Source organism: Psammomys obesus, unplaced genomic scaffold (genome assembly GCF_907164565.1).
Source record: "Psammomys obesus unplaced genomic scaffold, mPsaObe1.curated_primary_1811, whole genome shotgun sequence".
Classification (NCBI taxonomy): Eukaryota; Metazoa; Chordata; class Mammalia; order Rodentia; family Muridae; genus Psammomys; species Psammomys obesus.
Window position 1 is genome coordinate 15,347,964 of NW_026596088.1, and position 20,028 is coordinate 15,367,991.

A 20,028-nucleotide genomic window follows, 5' to 3' on the forward strand; every position below is an offset into this window, starting at 1 on the left:
GTGTGTGTGTGTGTGTGTGTGTGTGTGTGTGTGTGTGTGTGTGTGTGTCAGCATGGGGACACGCTGCGCACGTGTCCGAACGTACGTGTGATTCCAGGCTGCTTCTTCCCAGGATCGCAGGATCACACAGTAGTCCAGGAGTGTGCCTGACTGTGGATGCTTTTGTATCCAAGAGAGAACGCAAGGGCGAAAGAGCTCACTCGGCCACTTGTAAGGTACAGGAGAGATGCCATGTGACCCTAACTGTGGGCTTTAAGGAGCAGCAAGCTTTAGGACAAACACAGACTAGAAGGTTAGTCCGGGCGCCAGCCTCAGTGGTCCTGGGACTGCAGCAGGCATCTAAGTGGGAAACCATCCCTACCTGCAGGCCAGGAACCTTCCCTGGGAGCGTGTGTCAAAGAAGCTAATCCACTGCATGGTGCTTGTACCAATATGTAGAGCAGCTACACTCTAGGCTCAGGAAGCAGCAGAGTTTGTCTATTCTACCCTGGCAGAGTAGACAAACCCGCAGGAGGTGGGTCTGAAATCCGAGGCTCAGTGGGTCGGCGTCTCCGGACTGGGTCCAGAGGGACAGTGGGACATAGAGGACTCTCCTGAGAGGACCCAGGCAGTATGAGCGACAGAGGGAAGGGATGTAGCTCAGGCCGCCTAGAGGAAGCTGTGCTCACTCAGGCTAGCAATCTGGAGTCTCCCTGCCTGCTCCAAGTGTCCCCTGCTTTCCTGGCGGGGGGGGGGGTGCTCAGCAGCTAGTTGACCTATAAAACCTGGCAGGTACCTAGGTCCCTAGTAGACTTTGGCAGCATCTGAGCCACAGGCTACCTGCTCTGTTTACCAAGGACCACTCTCTGATCTGGTGTACCCCCAACATGGTGAGATCGGCCCCACTCCTCCTGGGGAGGCTCCACAGGGTTCAGGTGAGGGCAGAAAGGTGACACCTGACTTTGAGGGCCCCTGGAAGAGGGGCCCGTGACAGCTCTTCACACCTGCCTCTGCCTCAACCCAGCCCTGAGCTGGACAAACCAAACTGTGCCATAGTGCCTGTTGCTTTGATTTCTTACTTGCTGGTTTCTATCGATATTAGTCAGCAATAGAAATACAGCCTTGATATGTTTTGGGAGATGAACTCAAGGCTATGCCTTGCTTGGACGTTTCCAGTTTGCACAGAGATTTGGAGAGATTTTCATTCACATATTTGCTGTGTATATGTGTTCAAAATGTGTATATGTGTTCCTGTCCTTTTCTGTCTAGTCAGGGACTGCTTCAGGAATCATTTCATGGATTTCACAAACCCATGAGCTCAGCACTGAGAGGCCCCGTTCATGTTGAATGTGGACCATGTCACATGATTCAAAAGGTTCCACGTAAAAACAATTGTGGAATTAAAAAAAAACAAAACAACAACAACAAAAAAACACCCTTGTAATTTTCCTACAAGGAAACCTTAGAACTTCTGAATGTTTACTGGATAGACTGGGGGGAGATGGACTCTTAAAAAAAAAAACACAGATGAAGAAAGCAGCCTCTCAGACTGTTAGTTCAGTTGTCCTTTGGACAGTAGGAAATGAATACAAGATGAGGACAATAAGGCTTGCAGAAGACAAGGCGACGAAGTAGTATTGTGGCGATGATGACAGCTCCCTCTAGAACAGTCCCTGTACTTTGACTTAGGGCTCAAAGGTAAGAGACCTGTAAAGCCTGTGAGTCAAGCCCTGCCCTTGAGGATGTGGCTTGTTTCCATAGATCTCTGTCTAAGTCTCTTGCATCAGAAGAGCCTTTTGAATAATCCACCGTCACACTGTAGAGCTGAGGACGGTGCAGTTGGCAAGAACAGCCAAGAACTGTGTGGCTCGGCCTAAGCTGACTTACCATTAGCACCCGTGAAGTTTGGTTGCATAAGCTCCACCTTACAGATGTGGAAATTGAGGTCTGGAGAGAGATTGTTTGACCCACTGGTCCAGGGTCACACTCTGTTACAGTGTGGTACAGAGATTTAAACCCAGATAGCTTCAGGGTCTCTGGTTTGTTTTGCTGTGAGACAAGGTCTTGCATGTAGCTGTGGACAGTTGACTTTGAACTTGAGACCATCACACCTCAGCTGGGATCACAGATGGGTGCCACCACAACCAGATTACTTTTAGTGTTTATTTTGGCTCTTGGTTGTGTAGGCTAGGAAGGTGTCAGTCTGTGTTCTTAAGTGAATAATATACTGTCTGCTAAGAGGACGAGAGGAAGTGGAAGAGTGCTGTCCTGGGATTGGTTGGCAGCTGTGGGAATGGCTGTATCCTAGTGCAAGGTATCTGAGGATCCTGGAGAGACGGTGGAGTCAGTAGTGTTCCCATCTGGAGGTGCTTCCCATTGCAACACTAGGGCTGGTTCCGGAGGAAGACAGAGGTCACATTCCCTTAAGGGATGTTTGATGACTCTCTGGGCACTTCCTGGCAGGGGGAAGAGAGACAGGCTAGATGGACGAGTGACGGCCCTACACCAATGCCCAGCACCCTAGTTAGTCATGAGTGTGAGCATTGCCAGGGTCCAAAGGACAAGCTTCTCTCGGAGCGTCGCCCGGGCGCCTCTTCCCTCTGGAAGGAGATCTGTCCAGGAAGCTTCAAATGTCACCGGGTGTTCGGTTAGGATGTGCTGAGGACTTGCAATTAGAAGAGGTTTTGGAGTGGTACTCTAGAGGTCTGTTCTAGTCATGACTGAAAAGTTGATTTTTCTCTCAGGGACCGCAGTGATATTTCATTTTAATTTGTTTTCTGATTGAATGATTTAATTAGATGGTGTGTGCAAATCTCTTGGGAATGTAAATTGTAGTTTTTGAACATTACTTTTCTTTTCTAAAACCAAGTAGACGTTAAATGATGGTGTGGTTAACTTCAGACTTTAAAATAAGTATCCTGATGAGGTGCACACACCAAGTAGTTGTTAGTACTGGCTCCAACTCGGGGCCTGACACCTTGTTGAGGTGGTAGGTGGTCAGGTGACAAATGGACGTTAGCGGATGTCCGCATGTGAGGGGACCTGGAAAGTGAGACTCCTCTTCCTCCTCCCCTTCCTCTTTGTCCTTTTCTTTCTGAGACAGCACATCATATATACAGAATACCAGGCTAACCTCGAATGATAGACTGTATATTTCATATACAGTATACCAGGCTAGCCCCAAATGTACTACCTAGCAAGGAGGACCTGCTCCTGCTTCCATCTCCCCACTTCTGGGATTTCAGGTGTTGTGCCACCTTACCCAGTTTGTGTGGTGCTGGGGACAAACCCAGGTTTGTCCAGAATGCTGGCTGCCAACTGAGCCCTCCTAGCCCTGTTCCATGTCTGATTTTATATGTCAAGTACAAACAAAAATGACTTTCTCCTTTTTTTCTTTTTTGTTAGTATCTTTTTGAATCTGTTAAGAAGGGGCCAACGTTTAAGGGACAATTTAAGAATGTATGGAACTCCTCAGGATCCATTCTATCCCAGGAGCTATTTGTAATCATGAGCCTTCCTTTCGGCATTGTCCACTTGAGCACACATAAAAGCGGTGTACTCAACAGTAAATGATGTGGAGAGCTACAGATGCTCTTCTGCTTCCTTTCCTTGGCCCCTTTTAAGGAAGCTTTTCCCCGGTCTGTTTTCTACACAGTTTATGCTTCTGACCTTTATCTCTTGATGACCTGAGGTGCCTCGAGCTGCTGTCAGGAGCTGGGTGGATTTCCTGTGGGAAATGGTGAACAGGGACACTCCAAATCCACACTTGTTTTCTAAGGACAATCGAATTCCCATTGTCGGCATGGCTGGAGACTTCAGGTGTGCCAATGAGCTCAGACATCGGAGGAAGAGGGAAGACTGTTACACACAGAGTAAATGTTCTGACCACTCCTTAAATATTGATGCTGTCGGTGAAAATGCTCTCCTTGGAGTGAGTCTGCCACCAGATGCTCCTCGTTCTCTGTGCATAGACCATGGCCATCCCGCTATCATTTCTTTCTGTCGATAGAGTCAAACTTCTCCCACTTTCTTTAAAATCCACGAGGGACTGAAAGGTACCTGGAAGCAATCTCAGTGTACTTGCCTGAAATTTTTGTGATTTTTGTCTAATTTTTCTGTTGACCTGCAAAGTGGCTATTTAAGCGACTGCCTGGTCTCAAGCCTTCCCAAAGCTCTGACATTACGTAGAGACGACCACTCTCTTCCTGTCAGCAGTCAGTCTTCACGGGTTTACATAGCATGTAATTAAGTTAAGCAGCTGCCGCAACAAGTCCCAATGGTATAACCATGCTTGGGAACAGACCCCGTCCACAGGAGAAGAGCACACAACTCCACAGTGAGAAGGAGGTGAAACTATCAGAGGGAAGCCCACACAGGCAGGAGCATCATGGGAATGTTTCACAGTGGAAATGGGATGCATGCAGATTCACAGAGTTGAGTGGATGATTGCTTAAGAAAATGTCCTCAGATACTTTAAATGACTGGATAGTACTCCGCCAACACTAAACCATTTTTCATTCGACTTTCCCTAGTGTTGGACATTTGTTAGACAATGAATGTACTTAGGGAAAAAAATGAATGTCGCTGCCTAGTTTCTCCTCTGAGTTATTCTCAAAGATGTGATTGCAGAAGTAAGGTTACTAGCAACTCAAGAGCATGAACATTTTTTTTTAAAATAAAATATTATTTTTCAAAAGCAAAGCCTTTTCACCCAGCCACTGACAATGCAGTATTGTGCCAGGGTCAAGGAGGGCTGGCATTTGGTGTTATCATTCAGCATTTTCTGGGCAAATGGAATGACTGTCAAGACAGTTGAGTCTTTTGATTTGTATTCCCTTGGTTATGGTAGAACTTAATACCCTTCCTGAACCCCTGAGTGTGTTTTCATCTTGTGGGAATTGTTTTTCTCATGGCATCCTCAGTGTTGATGATTTGTGTATTTTACATATTTTCATAGCTATCTTAATAAACTAATAAAAATAGACACAATGCCTTATATTATACATATTGTATACATATTTAGTTATTTTGTGTTTGGTATATGTGTTGTGCACGTGTGTGTTCAGACACGCTCACCTCTGCATGTGAGTGGAAGCTGGAGGTTGACGTGAAGAATCTTCCTTAATTGCCCACTACGTGTCTTGAAACAGGGTCTCTCACTGACCCCAGAGTTTGCTATTTTGCCTAGATGGGCTGGCCAGTGAGCTTCCAGCACTGGGGTATACATGTGTGCCACCATGCCCAGCTTTTCTGTTACACTACCATGTGAACTCAGGTCTTCATTTTACCCAGCCTCTAACTTTTGTTTTAAATAGATAGCCTAGGTCAGAGGCTTTCCAACTGTGTCTCCAGGAATCCCAAACTTCAAAAGGTTTAATTTGGGGCCTTAGTAATAGTATCAAGGTGAAGTCTCATTGCCAGCCCCCAATACCCTCAGTATCTCCAGTTACCCCCAGTATCTCCAGTAATCCCCAATATTCCCACAACATATTTTTCTTCCAGTTTGTGTGTAGTGTTTGGTAAATTACTTCAGCTCTTAAGAGGTTCCTCTTCTTAAAGAGAAGACTGGAAGCTACTCGGGAGAGAAGGGAAGGTCTGACAGCTGCATTTCTGTGAGGGATGATGGTAGCCTGAAGCATTCGGCAGAATGAGCAAGTCCAGGGTGAAAGCATAAGCAAGTCCGGGGTGATACTGTCTCACACTGTCTCTCTTCCCTTCAAAAGGCCACACTGAGCTGAGTTTCACTATGTGACTCATTTCTGAATCCACTATTTGACTCCTAGAGTCAGCCCCATCCCAGACACTGGAGGTGGTAGGGTCACTGAGTTCGCTCTGTTCCCTCAAGCTTATCAGGTGACGCCTGTGCATATTAGTATGTCTTGGACCCACAGCATCAGCTTGGTGGCAGGGGTCCCAGAGAACCAGGAGGTGTCCCAGGTGTGGATGTTTGTCTGCTCCCTGTAGCTTTCGGACATCCCTCTCTACTCCTTAACTGGCAGGGTTTGTTACCAGGAGAGCGTGACATCTGCTGAGCGCTAGGATCATTTGGGGGAAAGTTGTCATCTAAGCAATAAAGCTTTAATTTTTGGAACGAGCCGTGGTTTGAAAATTCTGTCAGCAACAGACAGTGGAGCCTTGAGTGTGTCAACAGCAGGACTCGGGGTTGAGCCTAACTGCTTTTGTTAATAGCCCGGGACCACATCTTTATGGAGCAGGACCCTGCCAAAGCACACAGCTTCTCCCTATGGTCAAGGACTCTCCTCTTCAGCCAGAAGTGTATAGGCTGCAAAATAAATGAACTCCACATTCTGCTCACTTGACATACAACGCTATTTGCCCTTGATAAGCAGTTTGGTGGTGAATCTCAAGGAGAATTTAGAATCAAAAGCGAGCCACAGTCCAGCTTGTGAGGGTGTTGAAGGTCAGTGACAGCCACTGAGGTTAGCTCAGATTATTTTTCAGATATGTTTGCAAGCTTCTAAGCCACACACGGGTCCCAGGAGCACCTCTGCTGCTGTTCTGTAGGATTCTGACCTCACTTGTCCGGGAAGCTGCAGGAGCTGTGGTGTGGCTGTGGGCACTCGGGTCTCTTTGGGCTTCTTGGCCATTTTCTTTGCTTCAGTTTTATCCAGGAGTTTGGACAGGCCTGCTTTCCTCTGGGCAAGCACACAGAAGGGGTGTCACTTGAAGGCTTTGGGGAGATACCCTACTGAGTATGAGGGACACATGGAGCCAGAGAGCAGCTAGGGGCTCAGGGGAGAGACAGGGCCATGCATGAAGCTAGAGGGCCAGATTTCTGTGTGTGCCTACAGCTATGAGCATGCACATGCTGCGGTGTGCACGTGAGGTCAGAAAACAACTTACAGTGATTGGTTCTCCCCTTCCACCATGTGGGTCCTGGAAACTGAATTTAAGTCGTCAGATTTTTCAGCAAGCGCCTTTATCCAATGAATCATCTTGCTGGCCTAGATGCCTATAAAAGTCAGAGATACTGATGCACAGAAGCAGTAGCCGAGCAGCGGGGCTGCAGGTGGCTATTGCAGTCCAGGAATGGCAGGCCATCTTTCTCTGCTAGTCTCCAACTTGGCAGAAACTTGATTATCCCAAGTCACAAACAATGGTTGTCTTCTAAAACCCCACTTTGCCTTCGGGTCACATGCAGACCCATCTTGCAGTTCAAGGCTGCACACAAGGATTCACCACATTCTTATTTCCTTGCACACATGCTTTCACACACACACACACACACACACACACACACACACACACACACACACTCCCCAAGGCAGTGCCAGGATTAGCTACATTCTGACAGTGCATTCTCGGTCACCCACCCTTTCCTTTCCCACTCAGCAAAGCACATCAGTATGCTGGGAAGTGTGTTAACCTTGAAATCTCTTTAATTTGTGGAGTTAAAGTTAATCATTCCTAAGCTTTGCTACTTAAGTTATTGTTAATAGCAAATTACCTCACAACTGTCCCTAAGTCAGGTGTGTTATGAGCAGCAGCTGTTCTGGAACCTTCTCTGTGAGTCTGTGCACTCTTTTTGGACTCTGCTGAGTGCAACCCACTGGAATAGGGGTGGAAGGACTCTTTGTTATGCAAATATTAATGGTTTTGTGGTTTTCCTAGCTACACAGTTATGGCTAAAGATGTGGTGATAGCCAGAACACTGAGGTGTGTGTGCAGCCTGGAGAAGGGTTCTTTCATTTCCTGACGGTCAGCTTCAGTTTGGTGAATTTGGTTTTGGAAGATGAAGCTGTCCTTAATGGTGAAAGTGGAAACAACTAAATATCTAATTCCAGTGAGAAATCGAGAGCATTCCTGTATGAAGCCACAGCTGAAGTGGCACAGAGGCCAGCAGGCACAATTAACTGGGCCACGTTTTATTGCCCTTGTCCTTCAAATGCTCACAAAAGGATGGTGCCAGGAAAGTCCAGAGAACTGGCCTCTGAACTGTAAGGACAACGGAAAACAATACCCAGAGCGGTCTGTACCAGCTCTCCCATGAATGGTTCCATTTAACCAGTGTCCCAAGTTCAAGTCTCAGATTGGCACGCCTCAACAAGGCTGTACCTTAGGCATCCTCCGTGCTTAGTTGGGTTTTGACACCAGACTTGTCCAAACATATCTGTCCTAGGAGAGTTCAAGTTAAAAGCCATGCTGATTGCACAGGTGTGGAAAGGCATTTCAGAGACCTTGGCCAAAACAGGACTTGAAGATTGCTGATAGTGTCTGGGAGTTTAGAACAGGACAAAAACTGTTTGGACCAATGAATAGAGAATGAGAAAGCTAAAAGAGAGTTTTGTGCACATGAGTGCATATGTATACATATGAGTGCCCCCCTCTCTCTCTCTGTATGTATGTATGGTGTGTGTGTGTGTATGTGTGTGTGTGTACATGCACATATGTATGCATGCATGCAAGCAGAGGCCAGAGGACCACCTCAGATGTCATGGCTCAGGTGCCTCAACCTTCTATTTTGAGACACAGTGTCTCTCTGGTCTACAGTCAGCAAGTAGGCTGTCTGCCCAGTGAGCTCCAGGGAGCCTCTGCCTGCCTCCCCAGCACACAGATTACAAGTGTGCACCATCATGCCTGCCACTTTCACACAAGTTCTAGGACCGAACTTGGGTCCTATAATTTCAAAGCAGGCTTTTTGCTAACTGAGCTGTCTCGCCGGCCCTAAAGAGAGATTTGAAGTGACAAATGAGAAACTTTGATTTATGTTAATGCCAACAAGCTTCTATGAAATTGAAGACTGCCTGGGAAGAGAACACTGGGTCAGAGCCTGGGAAGGCACTGTCTGTGTGGGATCACTTTATTATTGTCCTTATTTAAATGGATATTAATTCTGGAGGAAGGGATTCTGGTTCCTTGATCTCAACAAACCAGTGAGATGTGGTTTCAGAGGTGAGAAAGAGGCCCTGGTTTGGGAAGGATTTGAGTGTCTCCAAATGTTTGTGCCCTGGCATCTTGTTGCCAGTGTGGTGGATTGGAAGGGTTAGCTCTTAGAGAGGTGGAGCCTAGTGGGAGAAGTGATACCATCACCTTTGGAAGAGAGTCGCGTAGTTCTCTCAGAACCCATCTGGTTTCCAAAACACATACTTACAAATAGGAGCGAGCCTTTCTTGCTTTCTGCCTCACTGTTAAGACTGCTCTCTCCCTCCAACAATGCTCCCACCATTGATGCTTTTAGCTATTTTGTATGATAGCTCAAAGTCCCCAGAGGCTGAACCTATGAGACCCATCTTTGGACTTTCAGAACCAAACTCTTTTCTCTTATATATTACCCAGCTTCAAATAGTTTGTGGTAGCAATTGAAAGTAGCTTACTAAAGATGATTTGTCCAAGATTGATAGATGGTAGAACCAAGAAGGCTGGCTGTCCCCAGGTTTTTGGTTTTAGAGAATAAGAAGGACATTTCGAAAACAAGAAGAAGAGATCATTGTAGCAGAGACTATGAGGGTAAGCTCAGAGGCCTTTGGTCAAGTAAGAGATGGACAAGAGTTTGCAGACAGGTGGCTTGATTTATCCTTGTGTCAAATCCTGAGGTAAGTGGGGTGGAGTACAGGGAGAGGCCTTACAAGTGTGAGTGAAGAGTCCTCTATCTGTGGGGCTCTCAGCGAATTTGTCCTTGTAGGAAAAGCAGTGTACCATCTGCCAGTAGACCCATGCAAGTCCCACCCATGAGCTTCTGCCCCCTATGGTGTGCCAGACATGGAGCTTGCTGAGTGCTTTCTTGAATATTGACACAATCCTGTTTTCTAGGGTGACTTCCTGAGTCCAAGCAACCTCACCCCCATCCCCAGGTGGCTGCCTGGCCACAGTGATGAGTTCTTAACACCAGGGCAAAAACAGCCTTCCTGATGACTCCTGCTCTTGAATGCTGATGTTTTCTGAGATTTATAGGAAGACACTGAGGGTCCCAGAAGGCCCCCCATCCCATCTTCCCTGCCCACACAGCCCACCTCCTCCTCCTTGGTTTTTCTTTTTGCCTTGGCACTCTGTTTTTAGCTGTCTGTGCCTCTCAGGATTTGGAAAGGAAGAGACAGTTGTGGTAAAGGAAAGCCTTAATAAAGTGGTTTGGGCACAAAACATCAGCAGCTGTTTATTTGCCCCAAACAGTAGGAGTCTGTATTAATAACTCTATGAGTTATGTGCTGGGAAGTTAACGCAAGCAAAAATCTCACTGTGGACCCACAGATGTGACTCTATTCCTTTACTGAACTGATTTCTCCGGTTTGCTTGATGACATTTTCTGTTATCCACATGAAGATTCCTTTTGATCTTCTGTCACAGATTCATTCAGCTGGTCTGTGGTTGGCGTTCCAAGGTCGAAGAGTTGTCTGGTGTCTCTTTATTGCAGCTCAGATGCTCAGTGTTTATGTGGTTCCTACCTCAAAGGATTTGAGCTGTCATTCAGGCTTTGGCTAACTAGCCATTGCATTTCTCTGATGGGGAAGACAGAGCGAGGAAGGGGAGGAGGGGCTGGAGGCTGCTTCAGACTTGCCTGCTTGTTCCTGGGCTCAAAGGAGTGTCTTTCAATATTTTGGTGTCTTCAGTCTCCACGTTTCATTTTAATGATAAGCTGGACCCGGTTTGACTTACTTTAGTTTCTAAGAGAGGGTGTGGAGAAACTGGGGAGATGGCCCAGTGGCCAAAGTGCTTGCCTTGCAAGCATGAGGACTCAAGTTCAATACTCAGAACTCCTGGGAAGAGCCGGGTGTGGTGTGTGCTTCTCATCCAAGAGCTGGGTGGAGGTCCCTGGGTCCCTGGGCCTCACTGGTCAGTCAGTGTCGCCTGCTTGGTGAGTTCCAGGCCAGTGAAAGACTCTGTCTCACAAAGAAAAAGAAAGGTGGACAGTACCTGAGGAGTGAATGACACCTAAGGTGGATCACTGACCTGCACACACTCACACATGGAGGAGGACAATTATTTACAGGAGTCAGAACTTCCGCCTGTACAACTGGGTCACACCCTTGTCTCAGTAAAATCCAGGAATTCAGATTAGAAGAGAAACTCAATGGAAAGTAAAGAGAAGAGACTTTGGCCAGTGACTCAAAAATTGGAGGGGAGCCAGTGGAGGAGGGCAATAAAAACAGGTCTAGGCTCATCCGGAGAATCATGGGAGAGAAGGGACTTGAGGGTCTGTGAGCATCTGCTATGCATCAAATGTGTACTGCCTGTTACTTTCTTTGACTCTCTAAGGAAGCCTGTGGGGTCACTGCACCATTTTACAGACCAGAAAGTCAAGGCTCAATGGCTGTATTTAATTTGTCCAAGGGCGATCAACTGTATTCAAAGTGAGATCCCTGACTCCATTAAGTTCTATGGCAAAGGGTCAGGCCTCTCTTGTTCTCTGCTCCAAGGATGTTAATTAAAAGATAAGAGGATCATGGCTTTCTCTGGGCTGAAGGGCTGCACCTGACTTGGCAAAAGAGGAAGGGAGTCCTTGTGACTGTGGAGGCTCTGAGCTGGATGCTGAATGACCCAATAACAGCCCAATATTTCATGCCCAGAAAGTCTCCTTTCCTGGACATGTGGAGGTGCAAGGAGGACTAGCCAGGAGCCCTCCAGACTCAGCCTACTGGAGGTGAGGGAGGCCCTGGGGTGCTTCTTACCCTTCTTGAGAAAGGACTCCCCCTAGACAGTGTCCTGCACTCATTCAAACAATGGCTTCATTTTGGGGGTCCTTTATGTTAGGGATTGGGGTCAGGTAAGAAACCATTAGAGGGTATTGATGGCCACACAGAAGCTAGGAGACAGGGTGGGGCCTACCTACTGACAGGAGTTTCCAGTCAGTAGAAAGACTAGAGTGGTCAGAGTTCTATACAGTATAGAGTAGACATGGAGGATTGGCCAGCATCTTTATTGGGGTTTGGGAATGCAAACAGATGAGCAGCCACAGATAGGTGGGAGAATCCACAGGTACATGCCCAAGTTTCCATCCTTCCATATTTGGCAGCAGGAGCAATAATGTCCTGGTGTGTACCCAAGCCTTCTTTAGCTGACATGCTCAGATTCTCGTCTTTCTTATTCAACAGCATTTATCAATCATCTAGGAAATGGTGAGGACATGTTAGTGGAACAAAGGTCCAAATATGAAACTGTTGTCATTAACCGTGGTGGATCTTCTCTAAGCACACTCTTGGAGAAGGTGAGATGTAAACCATGTCCATGTCCAAGGGAAGAACAGGTCCAGTGGAGGCAGGGTCAGTGCAAAGACCCTGTAGCAGGGACATGCTTGGTATGTTTGCACATCAGTGGGGTGGCCAGAATGGCTACAGTAGGGTGATGGGAGGAGAAGGGAGGGGTAGGGCATGAGGACAGACTGGCTAAGTGAAGGAGCACATTTGCAAAGGCCTCAACCTGGACTGTTCTCTGGCTGTGGAGTTTGTCCAGCATGGTCCTTTTCTTTGAAGAGCACATATCAAGTTGACAAGACAGAACAGCACCCCTTGCAGCTGACTCCTATAAGGAGTGTTTAAAGTGGAATATTCTAGAAGAATGAGTCGTCAGCCTAGGCTTCACCGGGGAAGTGGGACTCAAAGAACAAGGGAGGTTAGAGGAGTGAGTTGGCCAGGCACGAAGAGGGCAGCTCAGTAACTCAAACCCTGTCCCTCAGCATGATGGAAAAGAAGAGCACAAGCGTGCCTGAAGATCCACCATGTCTCTGATGTGTCTCTGATGTTCTCACAATTCCCTTCACTGCTCATGCCTCAGTTTCTCCAGCTGTATAAATAAAGGTGATTCCTTCCCCATTGCAGGGCTGCTATACTGATCAAGGGGTGAAGTGAAGGAAAGAACTGGTCCTGCTCATCAGGGGTGAGCGTGAGGGAAGTAGGCTTTGTCTTCCATCGCTACCTTCTTTTCCTCCTCCTCCCTTGGTGTGTGTGTGTGTGTGTGTGTGTTTGTGTGTTTGTGTGTGCACACAGAAGGTGTGACAGAAGGAGGGAGAAAGGGAGAGGAGTATGTGAACACTTTCACAATGTGTGTGTGTGTGTGTGTGTGTGTGTGTGTGTGTTTGTGAGCATGCCCATGCATGTGTGGGGGCCAGAGGTCAATGTCTAGTGTCTTTCTCACTCATGTTCCATCTTACTAGTTTTGAGTTCTGAGTTCTCACTAAACATGGAGCTCATGGAGCTGGCTGGGATGGCTTGCCAGTGATCTCCAGGGATCCGCTGGCATTTGTTGCCATGCCTGGCTTTGTACCTGGGTGGTGAGGATCTGAACTCAGGGCTTCATGTTTGTATGGCAAACAATTTAACTGAGTCAACTCCTCAGCTTCCCTTCATTTGCACTGTCTTTTCTCTCAGAGTTTTGCACAGGAAAGATATCCAAGAATCAATGTGTTTTCCGGCTTCAACGCCTAGAAAGTGGTATTTCAGCCCCGTTTTGGTACAATTCATTAGGACTATCCGAAGTCCATCAAGCTTGAGATGGTCATGTTAGCATTCAAGGAAGACTAAATAACATCGTGTCGGGGAGATGGGTGAAAGATTTGCTCCGGGGCATCCGGGTGCTCTCCACCACTGCCAGCCAGCTGCCATTACAGGTGCACATGCCTTTGTCTGGTAAAGGCACTTGGCATTGGGGCGGGTTGTGATCGATGTTGGTGATGCTCTGGGCTGCTGAGACTTTGGCTGGCAGGAGAGTTATGCAGAGGATGCCTGTGTGGCGAGCCTCCCTTCCCTCTGCCTTGGTGGGCACGTAGCAGCCGCATATCTTCTTTTTCATCTCGACTTCCAAACTGTCTTGGAGTGACATCAGCCCGTCTTCTTGCCAGGGTGGGTTTGATTTAACTCAAAGTGATGTGGCTTATAATTTCAGCAGCAGCCAAGAAGGTGTGATTTAAGACAATTGTCAGGAAGATTCGATTTAATCTTTTCTTTTCTCTCCCTCTACTGCATGTGCATTTTTGTTGTAGGATATAATTTTAATACACATCCTTTGCAATCCAGAGCTGCATGAGGTTCGCACCCCAGGGAGGTGCATTTTGCGGTTTTCTTTACTTACCTGCTTAAGGTCCTAGAGATACTACTGTGTAGGAGGTGGCCTAGCCTTCTTACCAGAGAGAATTGTGGTGAATCATGAAGTTGCCTAGATAGAAACTGTTTTCTATTGATTGATATTGGTTGTTGATTGACAGGATTTTTGTTGTTGTCGTCGTTGTTGAATAAAGAACTTAGTTGACTTAGCAGACTGATAAAAATAACTGTATTTACCTAAACCTAGAGAATTGTGAGTTCCGGATTCAGTTGATCGTAGCAAAATAGGCTCTAGTCTTTTTGAGTTCCTCTGGAAATCCACATGGTTTGGAGATCGGAGCTGAAGCATCTTACCATGAGACTGTGGGCTTCTGTGTGGAACTGCAGCTGCTGAGCCATCCTCCAGCCCTTCTCACTTTGCTTGCACATTAGCAAGGAAGAAGGAGGCACCTTCCTCCTCTTCCTGTTCCTGTCATAGCTCAGTCAAGAAGATTCTGGCCTGAAGAATTTTTGGTGAGCAAAGAGCATATTAGCTCTTGAAGAACCGCTGGGATCCACAGTCTCAGAACATTGGCTTAGAGTTCTGGAGCCCAATACCGTTTGCTGATTGTTTTGAGACTTGCACTTGACCCTAGAGGCTTGGCATAAGGATCCAGCTGTCTTGAATCTGGATCTACATGGTTCTCTACACATCCAGGCACTTGTGTCTACCTCAGGTGACACTTCTGCCAGGGAAGATCAGTTCTTTCTGGTATATTCTCAGGTAAAACCATACACCCCTAAGAGACAAAATGAACAGAATTTTCAGACTTCCTTTGAGGGGGTCCTTTCTCCCTGGCTGGTCTGGGTCCTTTAAGCTTATCCTCTACCTTCCTGGAATCCCCATCAGACATGAAGATATCATACTGTAGACCAGAGCCTGACTTTATCCCTAATGGTGTGTGATTGCACCTTTTGCAACTTGATAACAATGGGGCAGGATGCAGAGAGTTTACATGCAAAAGAAGAGAAAAGAGAGAAAGTTATGTTTGTGGACATGCCTGTCAGCACTCTGTCACCATGACAAAATACTTCAGACAGTTAACTTATAAAGAGGAAAGGTTAATTTTGGCTCATAATTCTGGTTAGTCTGTGGTAACTCAGCACACAGTAGCCGGAGCATATGATAGAACTAAGCCATTCTTTTCTAGGTGGCCAGGAAGTGAAAGAGGGAGACTAAGGGGTAGGAATCCCAGTGTCCTGTTCAAGGGGCACACTCTCACAAGCTACTGCTCCTAAAGGCTCACAGGTATTTCCAGGACATGGATTCTAACTAGCAAGCAGGCACAAACTGGATCCACTAAATAGTACTCAATCCTTAAAGGAAGTCTGGGAATATCAGTCCCATTTGATAGGCAGGGAAACTGCTGAAGATCAGCTGTGAAATGGCTGCTTTCTCCAGAAGACAGTGGGTTTCTTGAAGATGAAGATAGGATCCTGTTGTTTTCTATTTTGTAGAGTTTGACATAGTGCCAGTACATTGGAGGGGCTGAGGAGGTATTCGTTAAGTGAATACATGAATAAATAAACAAACAAGCTCTCAGGGAGAGGTGGTGTCAGAATTTGTTTCTAGATCTCTGCTCCAGAGCTGCTTGGAAGGGAAAGAGATTGAAGATTGGTTCTCACCTTGCTAGACAGCAGGTTACCTCCTCGGGGCAAGGCTGTCTCAGCCTGTGTCCACCAGATGGTCAGGGACAGGAAACACATGCCCCTGGGTCTTGTTCACAGCACCTCTGTGTACCCTCTTGTTTCCCTGGCTTAATCAAAGGGAAGCTGATATTCTGCATGTAAATATGTCCAGAACTGGAGGCTTCCCTGCTTCCCAGCACTGGGCCTCATGCTGAGCCCCTCCAGAAATCAGCTGGTGAGAAGCCTGCAGCCTGCAGGGAACTCTGGATGTCTTCATTTTAATAAAGCTGTCACTTGTGGTCACCTTCAAACCAAAGCAATCTAGTGGTCTAAAAGGGAGAGGACAGAGCTGGATCCCAGCAAAGTCACCCGGGGAAGGAGCAGCTGAGCAAGGCTTAGGCCTTCATAGGAGCACAGGGTGGATTGTCACTGAGACTGGAAGAACCAACAGGACAGAGGAATAACCACTCAGCTTCAGAGGACAGAAGAAAGAGCTGCTGTGTCAGGAACTTGGGGGAAGGTGGCCTTGGGCTTTCCTCTGCAGGAACTTTGTTTTCTTCTTCTCCTCTCCTGTCTTCTCTTCTTCTCTCCCCTTTTCCCCTTCATCTCTCTCCCTCTCTCTCTGTCTCTCCCTGCCTCCACCTCCTAAGTTCTGAGACCACAGGTGTGAACTGCCACAGTGGCTTATGCAGTGCTGGGGACAGAGCCCAGGGTTTGTGCATGCTAGGCAAGCACTCTATCAACTGATCGACGTCCTCTGGTCTAGTTTTCTTTTGAAGTGGGTACATCATAGCTACATGTACACGCTGAGGCTTGTAAGGATCTTAGGTTCTCACATCTAGAAGCACCCATAGTGTGCTGGTGTCGGTTAGGCCTGCTAATTTTGTTTTTTGTTTGTTTTGTTTTTTGTTTGTTTGAGACAGTGTGGTGGTTTGAATGAGAACTATGCCCCATAGATGCATGACTTTGAGCACTTGGTCTCCAGTTTATAGTGTTGTGGAGAGAGGTTATGGAGTTGTTCGGAGCCTTGTCCTTGGGAGCGGGCTTTGAAGGTTTACAATTTCATGCCACTTTCTGTTGTCTTTGCTCCCTGTGTGCAGTTGAGATGTGACTCTCAGCTTCCTGCCCCTGCTACCAAGTCATGCCTTCCCCCACCAGGTTTAATTCTCTGCTCTCTGGAATTAAGTCCAAACACACTCTTTCTCTCCTAACTTGTTTTCAGTCACAGTATTTTGTCAAAACAACAGAAAAGTAACAAACACATAGGGCCTCAAAGCTCTACACAGCCAAGACTAACCTTGAATTCCTGATCTCCTGCCTTCATCTCCCAAGTTATGGGGTGACATACATTTGCCTCCATGCTCAGCCCAATCTAGGTCTTGATCTTGTGCACTCAGGAGAGAGGACTAAGTGTTGAAAGTAACAGCAAAGCCACTGTGCGGCGTCTTCTGGACTCGGTCGGGGGACATTTCTGGTTGAACTGGTGCAAGAGGGTTATTCTTGAGATCACCTTGTCTTCCTGCCTGTCTGTTGGCTGCCTGGGAAAATCACCCACTAATGGGAGTAGGAACTGTAGGCAGTTCCCAGTGATAGACACCTTCCTGGACTCAGGAGGAGGGACACGCAGACCACTCTGGGCTCTTCTTTACCCTGCCCTACAGAACAGACCAGCCTGTTAATCATAGACAACTGTTGTTTTTTTTCCTTTTTCTTTTCCTATTATTCCCTGATATTTCCAATTTGAAAAGAGTCATTTAAACAGCAGGGTGGAAGAGGGCACAGTAGACATAGGGGAGAAATTGAAAATGTCATTTAAAAGCGCCCATTCCATTCTTCGTTACCTCGGCAGACAGATGGCCGTCTCACCTCTGCCTGCGGCCAGGAGCCGTCGCCGGTGGGTCAGCTGAGGAGAGCAGTGATTTTATTTCCCTTTTCATTTCAAACAGATTGTGTAGCCCTCAGGGTGAGGGTGGTGGTGGAATGAAGCTAGGGGCTGGGGGAACTAATTATGACTCCCTACATGGCTGTGCTCGTTAATACAGAACCGTCACCAGTCACCAGGCTGAGCCTTCCCTGGGGCAGAATGGCTACTCGAATTCCTTCTCTCTCCTGCTTTGCCTTGGGTGCTAAGGTCTTTTGGGGCTTTGGCGGTTAGAGAAAAACAGCATGAAAAATCCAGGAAGTTCCTCATGGCTCTAAAATGGCGCCCTGGGTTCTGGTGGTCAATATGGCCACCCCATGCATAACAGCCAGCCTCTTCCAGCTCCAGTCTGGGGCTGCAGAGGCCAGCAGGGCTTGGGAGACACACACTGGCTATGCCCAGGGTGCTACTGATAGCTGATGAGCTAGGCACCACCAGGGCAGCTGGGACTGGAAGCAGATCACTGTCCCTTCTCTGGCAGTGAAAGATCAGCACTGGTCGCGTGGACTGTAAACCTTCATTGTTCTGGTGAGGGTGATATAGCGCATGGTGGGGTCAGAGGCATCCTGACACCAGAGAAGGCCACATGGGATGAAGGACAGCCAGATACAAGTAAGACGTGCTGTGAATGGATTTATAAGCTGGAGAGGTGGCTCGATGGCTTAGAGCACTCACTTGCTGTTCTTCCAGAGGACCAGGGTTCTGTTCCTGCACCCTCTTGTCTGTGACCCAAAAATGGCTTTAACTCCAGATCCAGGGGATCTTATGCCCTCGATTGGCTTTGGAGGGCATTTGAACTCACATACAATTCCGCCTCTCCCATACACATATATGCATAATTAAAAATAAAGATAAGCTTTGAATAGATTAATAGCTTGAACCAATACAAAAACAGTGTCTCAGTCCATTGAGGCTACTATAACACAGTATCTTAAACTGATTCTTATTCTCAGGTGGCATTTTCCCATCCTGCACAGCAGACAGGTATGCCCACTCTCTCTAGTCCCTTACCCATGAGAGTGCTTCCCTAGTGACCTTCCCTAGCTGCACCTTCCAACACTGTCATCTGTGAGTTGGGAGCACACAATTTGGACTGCAGCGAGTGGCTCCATAGAGACCAGTGAGACAGCCCATCTACAGAGGACAAACTTGCAGAGCTCTGCAAGAACCGACTCCTGTCTGTCCCTTTCTCCAGATCTGTAGCCCAGGTTCCACGCTGCCCCTGGTCAGATGTCTCAGACAATCCAGTAAAATCCATGCATCTTTTAAAGAACAGAGCAAAGATTTTAAATACTGGTGGAAATGTTCAGAAATACAGCCTTTGTGACAGCAGGAAGGTCATGAATATTCAGCTTACACACAAGCTCAAGCAGCTAGGCAGCTGTGTGTTTTGAGGTAGGGGGTGTCACCTGCTGGCTGAGGGGATAGGGCTGTGTATCATTTTGAAACCAGAGTTCCCTGTGGACTTTAGAGAGGTTTTGGGAAAAGGTGGAAATGAGGTCTCAGAGACAGTCCTGTTTGTTTTCCTGAACTTTGTTGTATCATACCGTTCTTGGCTACAGCCATATACCAAAGCTAGTCTCTCTCTCTCTCTCTCTCTCTCTCTCTCTCTCTCTCTCTCTCTTGTCTGTATGTGGAGGTATGTACAGACTTCTGCACATGTGTGTGGAGACCAGATGCTAACTCAGGTGTCATTCCTCAGGCAACCTCCATTGTACTTTTAGACAGTGTCCTGCCAGTAAGACATCTGCCAGCAAGGGCCAGGTGTCTGTCTGTCTCTGCTTCCCCAGTACTGAGATATGAAGTGCTCACAATCATGGCTGACTTTTGTTTAGTGGCTCCTGGGACTCAAACTCAGGTTCTTATTTTTGAATCACAAGCATTTTACTTACTGAGCTGTGTGCCCAGATTTGCAGAGAGAGAGAAAGAGAGAGAGAGAAAGAGAGAGAGAGAGAGAGAGAGAGAGAGCTCTAAGTTTTGGTTATGGAGGTGGACACTGGCTCAGCCTTGTAGTAACACACCCTCTTTTCAGCCTCGAAAGGTAGATGCAACTTGGAGACATAGCAAGACTCAGCCTTGGGTGTGGGGTGCTATTTTTGGACCTCAGGTTTCTCCATGTTGAATCTCATGAGAATCCATTGATTGCTCTTAGAGAATCACCAAATACAAATTGCGATGCTGATGGGAAAATGCAGCTTAGCACTGTTTTGTTTCAAAGGAGACCTGGTGTGGGCCGACCCCTGTGACTTCCAAAGGATACCTTGTTTTAGCCAGAACTCCCATGACTTCTCAGGGGAGGCATATTTAGTAGCTTTAGTGGATTCTCCTCAGTCTCATGAGTTAAGCCAGCTTTAAATAGTCTCACACACTGCTTCTAAGTCATAAATTCTAGTTTTTCTACTGTTCATAGCCCAGATTGACTTGCATGCACAGAGCAGTTGCTGGCTCAAATGCCCCTTATTTTTGTTT

General features: G+C 47.1%; 1 protein-coding gene across 1 annotated transcript in view; it reads left to right on the plus strand.

Moving 5' to 3' along the window:
• Galnt18 (polypeptide N-acetylgalactosaminyltransferase 18) overlaps positions 1 to 20,028 on the plus strand; it is a 293,715-nt gene that overhangs the window by 1,034 nt on the left and 272,653 nt on the right. The gene's annotated exons all lie outside the window — the stretch shown is intronic.